The sequence below is a fragment of the Aptenodytes patagonicus genome, chromosome 3 (genome assembly GCF_965638725.1).
Source record: "Aptenodytes patagonicus chromosome 3, bAptPat1.pri.cur, whole genome shotgun sequence".
NCBI classification, from domain to species: domain Eukaryota; kingdom Metazoa; phylum Chordata; class Aves; order Sphenisciformes; family Spheniscidae; genus Aptenodytes; species Aptenodytes patagonicus.
The window spans coordinates 59558760-59575239 of record NC_134951.1 but is presented as its reverse complement, the minus strand read 5'-3'; positions in this window follow the sequence as shown (position 1 = coordinate 59575239).

The following is a 16480-nucleotide window of genomic DNA, read 5'->3' as shown; positions in this document are numbered from 1 at the left end:
ACATACATCTAAGTTTTCATGAGTGTGATGGAGAGCTTAGCAATGGTTTTGTGTTTGCATCACTACCCTGAGATATAATATACTTGAGTTTAAGTGCAAGTGTGCTGCTGCCAAATTGTGTACTCAGAGAAAACCACTAATGTATTGATCCTACTTTAGGTCCTGTGTGGTTAAACAACATCTGCATCTGAACTCAGTAGAACTTTACGCAGGAACAAGACTTGTTTTCCTGTACGATTAGAGCTCTAAGTGTCCTCTTCCAAGGTTTGTCACATACCAAAGGGGATTCTTTCTCCTGTGTGTTTTTTAAGTCAGGGATTGTCTCTCCTAATTTTCTTGTGAGGTGCCTATCAAAATAGGGAACTCATTTTAAGCTGATGTTTCCTGACATTGTTGAAATATAAGGAAAAGGATATCGTCATGTAAGTGAAGGATAAAAAGAATACTCCCAGCCCTAATGGTCCCGTTCATTTTTTTTTTTGTTAACACTTGGAAACATAGAAATTGAGTATTAGAAGCAATAGGCTGAGCCTGATTTGAAGTCAGCTGGGACTGGAACAGACTATCTTTATAGTTTATTCAAACTGTTTTAATATGAAATGCTTAGAAGTTCCCATGATATCTCATTTTATCTCCTGGTAGACTTCCTCATCTGAGTTTGGTTTTAAGGTAAAAAATGTGAATTACAATAAATCTTGCTCTTGTGGTCCCTACCTAATACGACAATAATGCAGCTCATTTTAAATATGCCATAACTCCTCAAGTAAAAGTTTAATCCAATTAAATATATGCTTCACTAGATCCTTAAAGTTTCCAAGTTCAAATTAAAAAAAAACCTTCTTAAAAGGTTTCTTATGTTAAAATGGTAATGAGTATTCTCAGATATAAAAAAGATGAATTCTATTCTTAAAGCTTATGGTGGCATCTACAGTAATTTGTTTTTTTTTTTCATCTCTCACTACACATTTCTACATCTGAAAAAAAAGCCTGAAAGTGTATGTTTATGAAAATACATGGAATGAGTTTGCCTATTAAAACCATGGAGATAAGCTTCACTTGGAGTTGATAGCATTTCTGCGTTTTTCTGATGTGACATAAATTCTCCTGTATTAACATGTGCTGACTCACATTGGTTCAGTGCCAGAAACAGCAAGGACATCAAGCAACCTACCTGATTTAGCAATGAATAATCAAAATAAAAACAAAACAACATGAACAAGAGGAGAACTGCATGTTCCAGGATTCCCAACAACACTATGATTAATGAAGCTAGTGCTTGAAAATGTTTTAAGCGCATTACTGTTGCTCTTTTGACAGATATTACTTCCTATACAAATTAATCTCAGCAGTGTATATTATAAACAATATAACTATAGCGTATAGATGAAAGAATAAGTGGCAAGTGCACTGTAAGTTTTACCTTGTACATCCCAATATGTACATACACTCAATTTATGATTTTATCTCCTCAATGACTTATGTATCTACAAAAACTTTGACATTAGGATCAAATTGGTTTTATACCTATTAATGTGTATGTATTTACTGGGTTAATTTTTCCCTCCCACTTTCTCCTTTCATACACCTTTGCATTAGAAAAAGGTTTTTTTATGTGTTCCTGGTTACTGCTTTTCCTTTTTCTACCTCATTCTATTGATAAGAACAGACCACAGGTCTAAAGAATTTGGGTATATCACAGATATATCAACTAAGCAGGGGAGGCAGGACATAAAAAGCACTTGTCACACAGACTTGTGTTCTTCAGTAAGCCTAGCTTCACTCTTGCCTTAAGTGAAAGAGTTGAGCTTGCCTCATTGAAGCATCAAAAGGAGCTCAACAAAAAAAAAGAATGTATGGGCAAGTAGAGCTGACTTGGCAAAGGAACTACATCAATATTAAAATATGGTTATCTTTTTCAAATGCTCTCTCCCTCAAAACAGTGGGATATAGGAAGCCAGAGAAGTATTCATGAGAGAGTGCTTGAAAGATATATAGAGGTTTAATATAAGAGAAACTGAAATTCTTTTGAATCTAAGGACATTGTCACTCAATTAAAAAAAAAAAAAAATCTCATTTGCCTTTATCAGATGAAGAAAAAGATATGGTAGAGCCAGAGATTTACATTTTGGGGAAAGCATAAAAACTTTTAAAGATCAGCAAAAAAAGGGCTGAGGTGTCAGTTAAAATAACTATTGTAACCTATCACTGCTTAATGAAATATTACAGACCGTTGGTGCTCTGTAATGGAAAAGGTTCGAGGCTAGCTTCAGTGTACCCCAGCATATTCAAGTGCGTGCTACTCTGTCAAGTTGAGATTTTACGCTGACATTAAAACAAATGTGCTGAAGAATCGAACTCTGCCTGTAAAAGGGGATATGGGAAAAGACTAAAATAGGATGAATTAAATTTAATCACTGGAAAACAACAAAAAAAGCCTACCCCAAAACTAAATTTCTGCTTTATCTTTGCTGCACAAAAGCAAGGTAGGTATGTTTGATAGGTAGAAAACTTTCTTTGCCTAGAGGATAACAATACAAAGTCCTTGGTTACAACAGGAAAAAAGGAACACGAAGGGGAAAAGGAATTTCAAATGGAAGAGGAAGGAGAAGGCAAGGCAAGAGAATGAGCAGTTATGTTCATAGATATGACGGGTAAATCTGTTTTTCTCTTCAGCTTGGAGCAGGCTTTTTTTTCTGCTAGAAGGTATATAGAAGGATAATGCTCTTGAAACATTTTTACTAGCTGGTAAAGGTTTTTCCATTTTGCTGGCACACCTGTCTTGCTGTAGACACCTTTTTTCAATGTAGCTTAACGTGCAGCTAGTGCACACTAAACTGTAAAAAAGTGATTATCATTTTGGAATAGGAATATCTATACAAGGCATTCTTTTGCTACAAATTTTCTTGTGTCTCCATGTACAAATGTCCTTAAGAACTTTATGGTAACATTTTTTGAAACAGCAAAGAGTAAGATTCAGAGAAATACTTATGCACCACGTGTGACCCGTGGGTCTGACATGCCCCACAAGCCTGAGACTCATCAAAGCCTGGCAACTCTCTATTGTCTGCTCTTGGAGTAGGTCCTAGGGTGTTTTCAGTTCTCAGGAGAAAATATTTTTTTCCTTAACTTGTCCAGGACTCCCTTGTGAAATTAGTGGAGACTGTAATAACGGCCATCTCTCAAGCCCAAATTTAACCTTGTCCTCCTTGTTATCAAAATTCAAGGTACAGATTTTTAAAATATTCATGGACTTTTTAAAAACAGAAAGGATGCAAAATTTTTAGTGATGTGCATAAAAATGAAGCTTTTCTTCACCACTTTGCTGTATATATATAAAAAAATTAAAATAAAATCACTAGAGGTCTCCATCTTCCAGTGGCCTCTATTCCTCAGTCTTTTACAAGAAATTCTGTCTCTCTTTTCTCCCTTCAACACCTTCATTCTCTTTTAAGGCTTCTCAGCAGCAACATTCTGCAGAAATTTTCCAGGCATTTATTCAGGCAAATCTCTCAGTAACTTAAATGGATATTTACCCGAGTACGATCTGAGCCAGGGAATGATTAATAAACCAGTTCCCTATTATATTATTTTCATATCTTTCCCTTTATGATTGTATTCTAGGAAATTGCAATTTTTTCATAAGATTAGTCAAAATTCACTAAGGGACTTCCATGTATTATTCATGATAATATTTTTTGAAGCTGTTAATAACAGTTTATTGCAAGGCATTGTTTAATTTTCTTGAATGCTGAGCGTAAGTTCTGAGAATCAGGTTTTCGATGTGAATATTTGTATTTATGAATTAAAATCACTTGCCACAAATGATCTTCAATATCTGCTTAATGTTCATTTTTATTAGAATATTTACAGAAAATAAAAGCCCAAAAGGCATATAAATATTTTAGGCAAATAAACGTATAGTTATAACAAACATTTTTTATTATAGTCCCACAGAAATATCTAGTTACACTCTTAAAGATAGGAGCTAAATTGAGGATGAAGCTGTTGCTTCAAGGAAGAAATGTAATTATGGATCATTATGAGCCACAGAAGTCTTTCCTACCCATGGCCACAAAAGGATGTTTTCAAGAATCACAAAGAACAAATTAAAATATACATTCCCTTATGTTTTGAGAAGTAACTGGCATAGGCCAAAGCTTTACTCTGAGTTCCACTAAATTAATAGAAGCCAGAAATTAACCTGATAGTTATTGAAAGGTACTGTGTACATGCTATACAATAAACTTCTTTAAGAGTTCAGATGAAAATCTTGAGACTTTATGTGTCATTATGGAGTTTTAATCTGAAAGGAAAAAACAGCAAGTATTAGAATTAGTCTATAGATACAGAAATATGCTCTTATGACTGGAATACTTTGAATAAAACCTGATGTATTATGAACAGCTGAGCTGGATGCTGAATTCTGTGTTTGAAAACAGTCTGAACAATACAAGTTTCAGCCGGATATGCAATTCGACTGATACAATATGAAGAAACACTAAAACATGTTCCCAAATCACAAGGTGGTTACAAAACTAGAGTGCCATAGAATAGTTCAAGTTGGAGGGTCCCTCAAAAGATCACCTTCTCCAAGCACAAGTTCAGAAAATGGCTAAGTTCAATGCTAGACAAGGGACATTATCTAAGCAAGTTGTGAATATCTGCAGTCACGGAGACTGCACAGCCTCTCTGGATGACCTATTCTGATGTGACTAGCTTCATGGCAGAAATTTTTTCCTAATATCTAGTATGAATTTTCCGTGATGCAACTGGTGTGAATTGTCCAGTAATAGAAGTGAGACTGGAGAGAGATAAACAACTTTCAAACTTTAGAAAATGTTGCTCTCAGGCTTCAGTTCAATTTAATATGGGAGGACTGAAGCAATTATTTTCCCTCAACCATGTGGCTAATACTCTTACACTCATGATCATACTACGTATAGGGTATTCTTCATAAAGATATATATGGTGTCTTGATTTGTGTGACATCCGTTTTAAAAGACAATACGTGTCTAGAAATTCAACACAGATGATCCCTATGCACCTTTTCAATCCTATAGAACAATTTGTAAATTGAACTTAAGTTATGATTTTGCAAATCAGTATGGTTGAATTTTACTTCTCAAATATAAGTATTGTGAGATAACTTGACAAGATGCAGGCTGACAGGGTTTTAGCCTGTCTTTGGATTTATCATACCTACTCAAATTCTGCATACCATATTTAAAGCAATATTGTTCAGCTGCCTGGAAAAATTTTATAAGGCAAGTCAAAAGATTAATAAAAAAAGAGTGGCAAATCTTTAAAAGAATCTGCTTATTCTCTTATAATAGTATATGTTAAGAACTACAGGATAATCAATTCTGATTGTATGTCAGGATTAAAAATACTTGTGATATATGGCTCCTTCATTGACGAGGAATAGACTGGCACAGTTTTCCCAGCAGACAAAATTAAATGATGATGGGTGGTCTGTCAAGAAATGGCATTACATTAAGAGAATGAGAAATGATTGCAAACACAGAAATCTAATAACCAGAGAAAGAAATTATCAGCCATTGGAACAAGTCTGGCTCCCTGCCAAGTTTTACATAACTTCAAACAAATTATCTTACAAAGGAGGTTGAATTTACAGATACATTTGAACACCAGAAATCAAGATTTTTTTACCCTTATTTTACCCTTACTGATTTTTTCTCTGAGAAGTGGCTTCAGTAACATCTGGAGAAAACTTGGTGGAATAAAGCACTCTTCTAGCATAAGAAATTGTGTTAGAAACTGACTATTGGTGTACTAACGGTAATAGCAAGATTTTCATTGTGTACTAGCAATACTAGCAAGATATTAATTGTGTATCACTTGTAAATAGTCTGTAGCGTGACTCCAGCATAACTGTGAATAGGAACTGTAGAACATCCATGATGCAGATGCCTTTTATTTCATTCAGTTCAGGTATGAAACTGAAGGAGCTAATCATTGTGTGAGTCACTTTAACTAAAATACGCATGAGAATCTTTTTTTTTCCATTAAATTTTAGAAGAAGGTGTAAGGTGTCCCTTTCAGAGCCTGAGAGACCAAATTCACTTATCTGCAGAGCATTATTCCACAGGGAAACAAATTCTGCCTCCACATCTGGGAAAATTCTGATAAGACTCCTAACAAGGGTACAATTGCAATATGACCTGATGCCAAAAGAGTAAAAGCTGTATTTTAATGTTAGGAGCTTTAGAGGTTTGCAAGGCACAGAATCTGCATATGTAACTTAGGTCATTGATCTGTGCCCTGTTCCTCTCCCCCACCCCCCTTTTAAGTTTAATGGTTTGAGTAACTGGTTTCAGGTTCATGTTCTGCACACATTACTTATTTCTACATTTATATCACCAATCACCCACTGGAGTGCAAAAGAAGGAAAGAATTCTGAGTAGGTAGAATAGCTATAAAACATCCACACATATGGTGATGCCCCTGAGAGTTAGTAAGTAACCTGCTAGCGTTACAGTGTGCTGCTACCAATGATAGAGCTGGGCATTTTTGGAGAGAATTAGAAAAAACATGGGGAGTTTGTTGAAGACAATTTGAATCAGAAATTACCATTAGAGAACTACTGGAAAGAAGTTTGATGAAGTGTGGTAAAAATACAGTAAACATAAGCAGTTCATAAAAGGAGCAAAGATATTTAACTGATCAATAATGATCAGAAGCTATGATGCATGTTTCATAGTCTCTGTCAAACAGATATGGTATTTGACTCAGTTTTCAAAGCCTAAGCATGTAGAGCAAAAGACCACCATTGCAAATAGTAATGATGTTTTATGGAAGTTTTAGTGGAAATATTTGGAACTAACTAATATCAGAAACACAAATTTCCCTTTAAGTCAAGATTTAAATGCAATAGCACGTCAGGCAAAGTTAATTTGCAGAGCTGATCTATCCTTCACTGTATTGTACCTACCTTCTGAAGTTTTCATTCTTTGTCATACAAACATGTATGCTTACACAGAAAACAAACACAATTTTTACCTTAATTACTGGGAATCTGAGAATAAATTGTGCCCAGAAAAGGCAATACCATGGCTGCATACAGATACAGTGCTGATTGGTCAGCAAGGCTAGAAAACAACATGGAACAATTATTAATAGGATTTCAAGCTTGATTAATTTTCTAAGTAATCCACCCCTCAGTACCCATCACTGGATTTTGATGATTTACAAGACTTGCATCCCCTTTCTAAACCCCTTATAGCTCACTATATGACAATAGCAGAGCATAAGTGCATACATAAGAGATAATACTACTCTACTTTCTTTGGGTCTGGAATTGAGTGATTTATTTTCAGGCTAGGTTTAACGACCCAAATAGCTTGACTTTCTATCCATTATGAGCTACTTACAGCGACATTTTCCATAAACAAATAAGCTTGCAATCCAAACTAGAGACTGTATTCTTTCCTCATTATATTATTGTTTTTGGAGGCCAAATTCTGATTTGTGCTTTCAGCTTCAATGGCAGTTTGTCAGAGATTAAGAGAACCCAGGCCTTTTAAGAAAGTCGGTGGTAAATATGTCATCAAATCATTTTTTCATAGGAAATAAGAAGACCAGATAATATGATAAATGGCCAGCTGTTATTTCTGGGAAATACATGGCGCAATATAATTGCACACTACTCTCTATTTCCATTCAGATCTCATTTCAAGGACTTGGTAACACTTCATATTTTGAAAAACTTCAAGGTACGTGCTCTGAAATTCTTCTTATTATAGGAAAATACAGTTTTCTCTCAAAAAAGCCAAACTTCTGCAATTATGAGGATACTGAGGAATGAATTAATCAACTGTTCGCAGTATACTTCTGATTTAGTCTCATTTATTCAACAAAGATTCAGGAATAAATAAATATTGCTAACATATATTTAGAAAGTAGAATATATTTTCTAACTCCTATTTGATTAAAGTGTATTCATTTAGATATGTTCTACAAATATCTTCAAAAGATTCTTTAACCCAGTTCTGCTGCGGACTCTTGAAAAGATTTACTGCCGCGGAACGTTGACAGGGCTTTTATTGACCTGCTCTGGTTTTGGCTGGGATACAGTTAATTTTCCTCCTAGTAGCTGGTACAGTGCTGTGTTTTGGATTTAGCATGAGAACAATGTTGATAACACACCAGTGTTTTAGTTGCTGCTAAGTAGTGCTTACACTAGTCAAGGACTTTTCAGCTCCCCATGCTCTACCCACTGAGAAGGCTGGAGGGGCACAAGAAGCTGGGAGGGGGCACAGCCAGGACAGCTGACCCAAACTGGCCAAAGGGACATTCTATATCATGTGACGTCATGCTCAGTATATAAACTGGGGGGGAGTTGGCCGGGGGACGGGTGACCGCTGCTCGGGGACTGGCTGGGCATCGGTCAGGGGGTGGTGAGCAATTGCATTGTGCATCACTTGTTTTGCATATTTATTATTATTATTGTTGTTGTTATTATTATCATTACTATTTTCCCTTCCTTTTCTGTCCTATTAAACTGTCTTTATCTCAACCCACAAATTTTACTTTTTTTTCCCAATTCTCTCCCCCATCCCACTGGGGGGGCGCAGAGTGAGTGAACACCTGTGTGGTGTTTAGCTGCCTGCCAGGTTAAACCACAACAGACTTATTTTTTCAGCTTGATAAGAACATGTCAAGAGCATGAGTTCTAATGAAATGCATAGGGGCATGTATTTAGAAGCAATTAAGCACAGATAAAGAAGCAAACAATTGCTAGGTGGGATTTTCCAAAATTACTAACTACTGAACTCCCCCATGAAAGCTTCTCTTAGGTACCTTTGTACCTTCAGGCATCCAAATATCTCTTAAAATGTGTTTTTAAGCTTTAAGCAAGTTTGCAGTATAAAAAATATCTGACTTATAAGTTATTTTAATAGAATCATGTATACATGAAGGCTTCGGAAAACAATTGCCTACTTTTAGAAGAGATCCTATTCTGGGTGCTTAGTTTAATGTATTCCTAAAGAAGTATTTATGACAATGGAGAAAGTTCAAATGCAGAGTTGTTCAGACCATTACATTACCATCAACAGCTGGTTGTTTGCTGTCTCCAGGGATAGCAGAATTAGACCAAACTAATGTATTTTAATTTAAAATCCAGATTTGTCATGAGCATTAGGTCATTTCCCCTGAAAGATGAGGGATGAGGATCAGAGGTGTGATCTGACAGCTGATGGTGGGTTCACATGTTACTGAATCACAGTGCTAGTATATTTGATCTCAGTGTTTTGTAAGCAAGTTCTCTATTTTTCAACAGAACAATTTACAGGAAATTTTAAAAGTCAAGTCCTTCTAATAAAGAAAGGAAGTAAAACAGAAATCTATTGAAGATACATGTTTTTTCCCCTAAAAGCTTGGGATGGGATTTGGATTTTTTGGCCTTGAATATAATAACTGGGGCTGCAGAGCAAAATGAAGAAAAGCAAAATGAAAGCACAAAATGAAGGCACAAAACCCCCCAATTGAAATTTAAGCATTAGTCCCAGTAAATCGTTAGAGTGTGTTTGAAATAATATCTCACATACTCTAAAACGTCATCTGTTCATAAACTTTGAAGCTCTGAGTTATACACTGTATTTTGCAAATTTTTCTGTATGCCAATGATAATCCAGCTCTGCACCACAAGACATTGAGCATACCATGTAAACTGGATAAGATGAACACATGCTCAGAAAAGCCAGAAAAGCAGCCACTTGGTTACCAAGGACTTGTATTTAGAAATCTTGATTATGACACCATTGTAGTTTGCTATGCAATGCAACTACTCCATATTTCTCTCCCATGGGCAAAATAGTCACCCAGCTAACACAAATTACGAGGTTTGCTGAGTTTCTGTTTGCAAGGCACTTTCAAACCCTCTGGTAGGACGTTGAATCTGAATGCTGTGTTCTATCAATATATATGTTATAAAATGTATTTGTCAGATGATGGCAGGTTATGATCTATGGCCAAAAAATAATCAGATCACGGAATATTTTGCAGGGGCAAGATTTCAAGAGAAATTACGCTGATGGAGCACCTTAGACAAGCAACCCATTTTTACATGTTAATTTACATGCTGAAGCATAATATAAATGTTAAAACCCTAGATGGTTTTGGAGCAGAAGAAAAATGTTCCCTTGTACTCTCTCCTGCTCCAAACCTATGCATAGCCCCAGCACTTATTTTTCTCACAGCTCTGGCATTTCTTGGGCTTCCATCATTGTCTCTAAATAAAAATTCTAGGGTGCAGAGAGGAAAGTAATTCAGGTGAGGGCTTAAGGCACATTACTGCATAGCTGAAGACTGCCAAAATCAGCCAATTACAAACTCATTGAAGTTACAATCAATATTACACTTTCAATTTTATTAATGTTCTTTCAAAAAGACTCTTGTTTCAACTGTATTAAAAAAAACCAAACCACAACATACCCATGCAAGTCCCCAAAACAATTAATTGGACTGCAGAGTGAATGACTGGTTCTGTAGTTTGGTTAAAAGGATGTCCTAGTTGCTTGTGGATTGGAAGGCTAAAGGTCTATAGTAATGCATCTGCTAGAGATAAACCATCGTTAAAGAACTGTGCTTTAAGATGTCTGAGGGTATTCTGAATGAAAGCTTCAATGGCCATTTTCACACTAATATAATTACATCAGAAGGGGAAAATAGACAGAATTTCCCCAACTTTGTCAAAAAAAAGCTGAAGAAAATCTATTTGCATCACTGAAGTAAGAGAATATAAGTGTATCTATGAGCAGGTGGTTAAAACTTTCAGATGGCAAATTATGCACAGACATTTAAATGAGTTTTTATGTGGCATGCTCTGATGAAGGGAATGTCTTCCAGCTGGGATGTAGTCAGAATTGCCGGTAAACTTTATCACTGTATTATGATGTAAAATTTATCATTGTATCACTGCATCAGTAATTTGAGGATCTTACTATTTCTTTTTTACTACCCAACTTCCTCAGCTGGGCTTTGTGGGCTATAAGCTTAATTGCCCAAGATCATAGAAATTTTCTAATTCCAACTTTTTCTTTTCTGTTATGCCACTTTGTCACCTTACCTCACTCCTACCATTATTCCTTTAAAAATTAAGCATGGTGAATTCAAGCTCATTGACATTAAACATATTGGTATTTACTTTTAATCTAGATTCTATGTTTTAAATGTTTCAGGTTTAGGAAAGAAAAATTTTAATTCAGGGCAAATGTAAACATTAGTCAAATGCGAATTTGAAGTGTACTGAAGAATTGTTACATTCTACCCTATCTCTCCCCTTCATTCCTTTTTGCCACTTTCGTTTTTATGACTTATATCCTTTTCTTCACTTTCTGATCGCTTGCTAACTCAGCTGCTGACATACTTTTAATTTAAATGATAACTTTCACTGACATCAGTGGGAAGTTAGGGTGCCAAAAGACTTTCTTGAACCAGGAAGAATACAGAACAGGACAGAGACAGGAAATAACAATAATGAAAGTACATGGTTATATAAGTTAGATAAGTGCATAGCATGATCATTCAGAATCAGTGATTCTTTCCTTAAGTAACTGCTTTAACTTCTATGTCTATTGTAGTTTCCTAGTGATTTCTACAATGAATGAGTAAGCCAGGATTCTTCAGCCTAAAAATGAAATGAGTTGGGGTATATGACAGAAGTCTATGATTCTAAGTTATTAGTGACATGGAGATAGACTGGGAGACATGGAGATAGATGGGATTGATGGGTTACTGTGCCTTCCAACACACTAACCATCCGGTAACACCAGGAGGAAAAAACAAAAGAAGACACCTTTTCACTGGATAGATTTTAGACTACAGAAGTCCTTGACAAAGGACCTTATGGTTGAAAAGGCTCAAGGGAAACCTGAACAAATACTTATCGAGAGATTGCTTAAAGTTAGTTTAACCATACCAGACTTGGACTATCCAACAACCTGGAAAAAAATCAGAGGCTAGGAGAACACACACGGAAAGTATCATATATGTTTTTCCTAACCTTACTCCTACCTAGACTTCTGCTTGTAATCAGTGTTGGAAACAGGATATTGGGCTAATTGAACCCCTGGTCTGAAACTGCGTGGCTCTGCTCTGGTTCATAAGTTGTCTTAGAAACACTGGCATATTTTATTCTACTTTATGGCAGTGGTTCCCATATAATGTTCCATTCTAGATACCCATAGAAATTATTCACATCCACTTACCAGCTTGATGATAAAGGGATATATGCTTCTCTGACACTATTTGTCAAAAATTCTTTCCAAGTTCTGCATCTATTACATGGTTTTGGTACTCACTCACTGTTTCCATTATTTTAAGTCATGCTTTCCTTGTGTTTTCCTTTTTCCTATCTTTAAATATTAATCCTTCATTATTTTGTTGTTACCAGTTTCAGTTCTTGAGGCCTTACGAGTTTTTAAATTTATAACTATTTTTCTTTCTATTAAATCCTTCCTCAGGACTAGCCACTGTCACCAATTTTAAAAGACATTGCCAGAAAGCATGCATTTTTGTGTATAATGTGCATGACAGAACCATATTTTTCAATATTTTTTTGTCTATTTCTATAATGTGCATGTTCTGTTGGGGAGGTTTTGCATTTAATTCTGTGACATGTTTAGTGTCAGCCATGCTATGATTACTTAAAAAATAACAGTCTTATTCCTATACAATATCACAGGGAAAATTCAATAAATGTAATTTCAGACCTTTGATTTTTATTGACTTGTTTTTAAAAGGTTGTCACTAAATAAACAACATACCAACAGCTGAGGCCTTTGAGATCAGTCAGTAAACTGTATTAAAAAGTCTAATTGTCAAACTGGCATCATGTCAGCCACAGAGAAGGATTAAATATGAATTAATAAGCAGAATGATTCATTCTGGTTATACAGACAGCTGTCAAAATTTTGGGTTTGATCTGTCATTGCATGTCAGATAGTAAAACACAAGAAAAACAGATACACAAGATAAACAGAAAAACACAGATAGTAAAAACACAAGAAAAATCATCTTTTGTTTTAAACACTGGGATACATACACACTTCAATAATGACCTAGAAAATATAATTACAAGTAGCAAAACCTGCCCCAAACCTCGGCAGATGAAATTTGGTGCCTTTATTCACAAATCTATTAGCTTTTTACTGAGTCAGGATTGTGCTAGCATGCAAGTCATTCTCGTCTTTCTAATTTAATTCCCTTGTAAAGAAAACATGAGTTTTGGGGATGTATCTGATTAAATATGATTGCATTTTCTGATCTGTCTTGGATTTTGGAGGTGCTTTTTTTTTTGTCAGTAAATAGGCAAACTGCTGCCCATTTTTTTCCTATTGGTACAAAATGTGCAATCCATGGAGCATATTATGTTATGTCCCATGACAGGAAGGAGTGCCCATGGTGAATGTGAAGACACTTAACAATTGCCAGAGCTATCTCATGTTCTGTATTAACTGACTAAGTAAATTAGGTGAGTTTTAACATAGTGTGTGCATTTTGGGTACTTCAGTTTGATTATATATTTTTAATAAGACCTTACTGCTGGAATAATAAAACGTTCCCCACCACCTTGGGAAAATGGAAGCACTGGACAGATAAAAAATAATCTCATAACATGTTTGCAAAGCCATCAGCTAATCTCATCCCACCCCCTCTTAGGACTTTCCCCTTCCCCCTCCGGCAGAGCATTTGCTTTTATCCTCAGCCTCTAAGGCAGCTTGTGGAAAGGAGCTGGACCTAATCATGACTGAGAACTTCCTCATTTAATTGAAACAGGATATTGTAATTGATTTTGAAATCCCAAATGGACCAGCAGTTTCCCTGTGGTTTCATTAGGAGAGCTTTGTACAGCTTTTAGTGTCTATATTCATGGGGAGCAGTGGAGACATTCAAACAGAGAAAGGAGGCATTTAATGGCCCCACCTGTTTGTGTGCACAAGATCACATCATTATCCATTTACAACAGCTAAAATGGAAACAGCTGTCTTAGAACAATTTAGAACTTTATCCCCTACTTAATTGCACAAATAAATAAAAATCTGTTTCCAATGCAAATTATTCTTGATATCAGCTAAAGGTATTTAACAAGTTAGTTATGTTTGTAGTAAGGCTTTTAAGGCGTTCATATTTATCCATGTGTTTTATCTTTAAAAATAATAGCATGAGGTTTGATGCGGACAAAAGCTATGAGACACATACATGCAGTGTGGGCAGGAATCTACAGCACAGTTGAGTGAAACTACCTAAATGCAGATCGGCAATCAGCTTCCCTTGTTACTGCTTTTCTAAGAGTCTGGATAAGAGACTGCCTGTAGTTGATGCCATGGTGCTTTGTAACGTGTCTCTGTCTGAGTAACTTAAAAGACATTGCAAAAAATATTTGGAATGCCTTGAGCTAGTACAGCCTGTCTACAGACCTCAAGAACAGCTGTCTCACCTATTTTAAAAGTGTTGTTTCTACTGATTTCCTCCATGAACAGAAAATTACAAACATTAAAAGCCTATAGGTACACCCAGCCTTTGTACTTTTTTTTTTCAATATAGTGCAATACATTATGCTTTGAATTTTACTTCCAAAGATTCTACTGTCAAAAACAACAGTGGGCATTTGGGGAGAAGTATTTTTCTGAAGATGCAGAATGGATTGACACAGTGACTCATGTTGGGTCTGAGAGTGTCACAGGGCTCTTCAAACCAGCATGGATAACCCAAAAGTTTTAAGGGTAAGAAATCTTCAGCAGCTTTCTTTTCTTAAAAACCATGTGCTGCTCAAATGCCTCAGCAGCACTTCTGTGGCAAGGTGGGTGAATTCTCTTACCCCAAGCTATTAAGGAACAGCTGCTTCAGTAAAAGATTTGGGGAACCCCCCAGTTCTCCGTTCCCTCTCTTGCTCCCCACAGAGTGAGAAGGCAAAGAGGATTTATTTAAAGTTGTGCTATGTCTTTAGACTTCTTGAAAAGCCAGGTGAATTCTCTACAGGCACTCTGTTTCCATATGAACTAATTATTTTGCCCAACCATCTGACTTTTCTTTCCAGACACGTCTTCATTAACTTCTATCTAATATAGTCAGTCAGGTCTCTATATTGTATTTTCAGCACCTCACCTCCATCATGTTCCATGATTTTTTTTTTCTGCCTGGAGAATTGTAAGGTCTTCATCTCCCAGAGAGATTCCATGGAGTCTAAAAAGTTTTGAATTCATGTATTAGCTATTTTCTGAGCAACAATGCTTATAGAGTCGTCTTCTTGGACACAAGTTGCCATGAAACTTAAAAAAATTAATTATCTTTGAAACTATGTTCCTTCATTAAATAAAACTGAAATCAGGTAGCAGGTTAAAAAGGTATTAAGGAGAACATGTAGGCAGAATTAAGCACACATGCACAGAAGGTTTGGAGTCTTTAGTCATCAAGAATTCATAGAGAATAAGGGAAAATAATGTCTTCCACAAAAGGGGGGGTGGGGTTATCTTTTAAAGTGCTAATGTTGAAATAATCTATTTAACAAATAGTAATAATAATAAATTCTTGAAAAAATTAGATGACGGTCAAATGACACTTAGAAATCTTCCTGCTTTGAATTATTTGATCATTTGTGTTGACATGTGGCTCATTCCTGGCCTTTCAGAATGAGACTAGGGACATTTCTGAATTTGCTTAGTGCTGCTTTGTCATACTGAGTTAGTCAGACACTCAAGGTCTAATTCTGTCTGGGATACTTCATCACACTGCAGGGTGATAATTTAAAAGCAAACAACAAAACCTCATCCTTGTTTTGTAAAGCAGCACAAAAATAACATGAAGTATGGTTTAGCTCAGGTAGATTATATTAAATATGATGTCCCTTAAAAGCCTATGGGGTTTAAATCATTGTAATAGTACACATTATAATGGCTTATGATGCTGTGTGAGAAATGATCAGTGCTGCTCCTGCCTGTAACTCGGAAGACAAAGTTCCATGCTGGTGATGTGATATAAGCATTATGAGTCCATAATTTCTCACGTTCATCTTGGACTTTCAGCTTAATTCTTAGCCAGAGTGTAATGAGCAAGAAGCACACAGAAGTGGTGAAAAGGGGGATGGAAGTTTTTCTAGTGGGACTCGTTTATTTTCTCTGCTCTTGTCTAATCCTCCTTTTGACTGGAGGTTACTTTGAAAGATCCTTATTATGCTAAAATGTGTTGTTAAATGCTAATTAAGAAAAGATAATAGCTTGAACTTTTAGACTGGTTCAGTAATTAGGAGCCTTCAGCTAACATACATACTTGTTTCCTCATCCTAGACCAACTTGAGATTGCAATTTCTCCCCGTGGAAGATTTTTTCCCACTTTTTCTTGGAAAGCAACTTTTTTTTGTTGTTCTAGTTCATTTGATTATAATTTGATATTTCAGTGAATTGACACTAATATTCATTAAACTAGTTTGTTCAGCCATAATAAAGAGCAGCGACTGGAG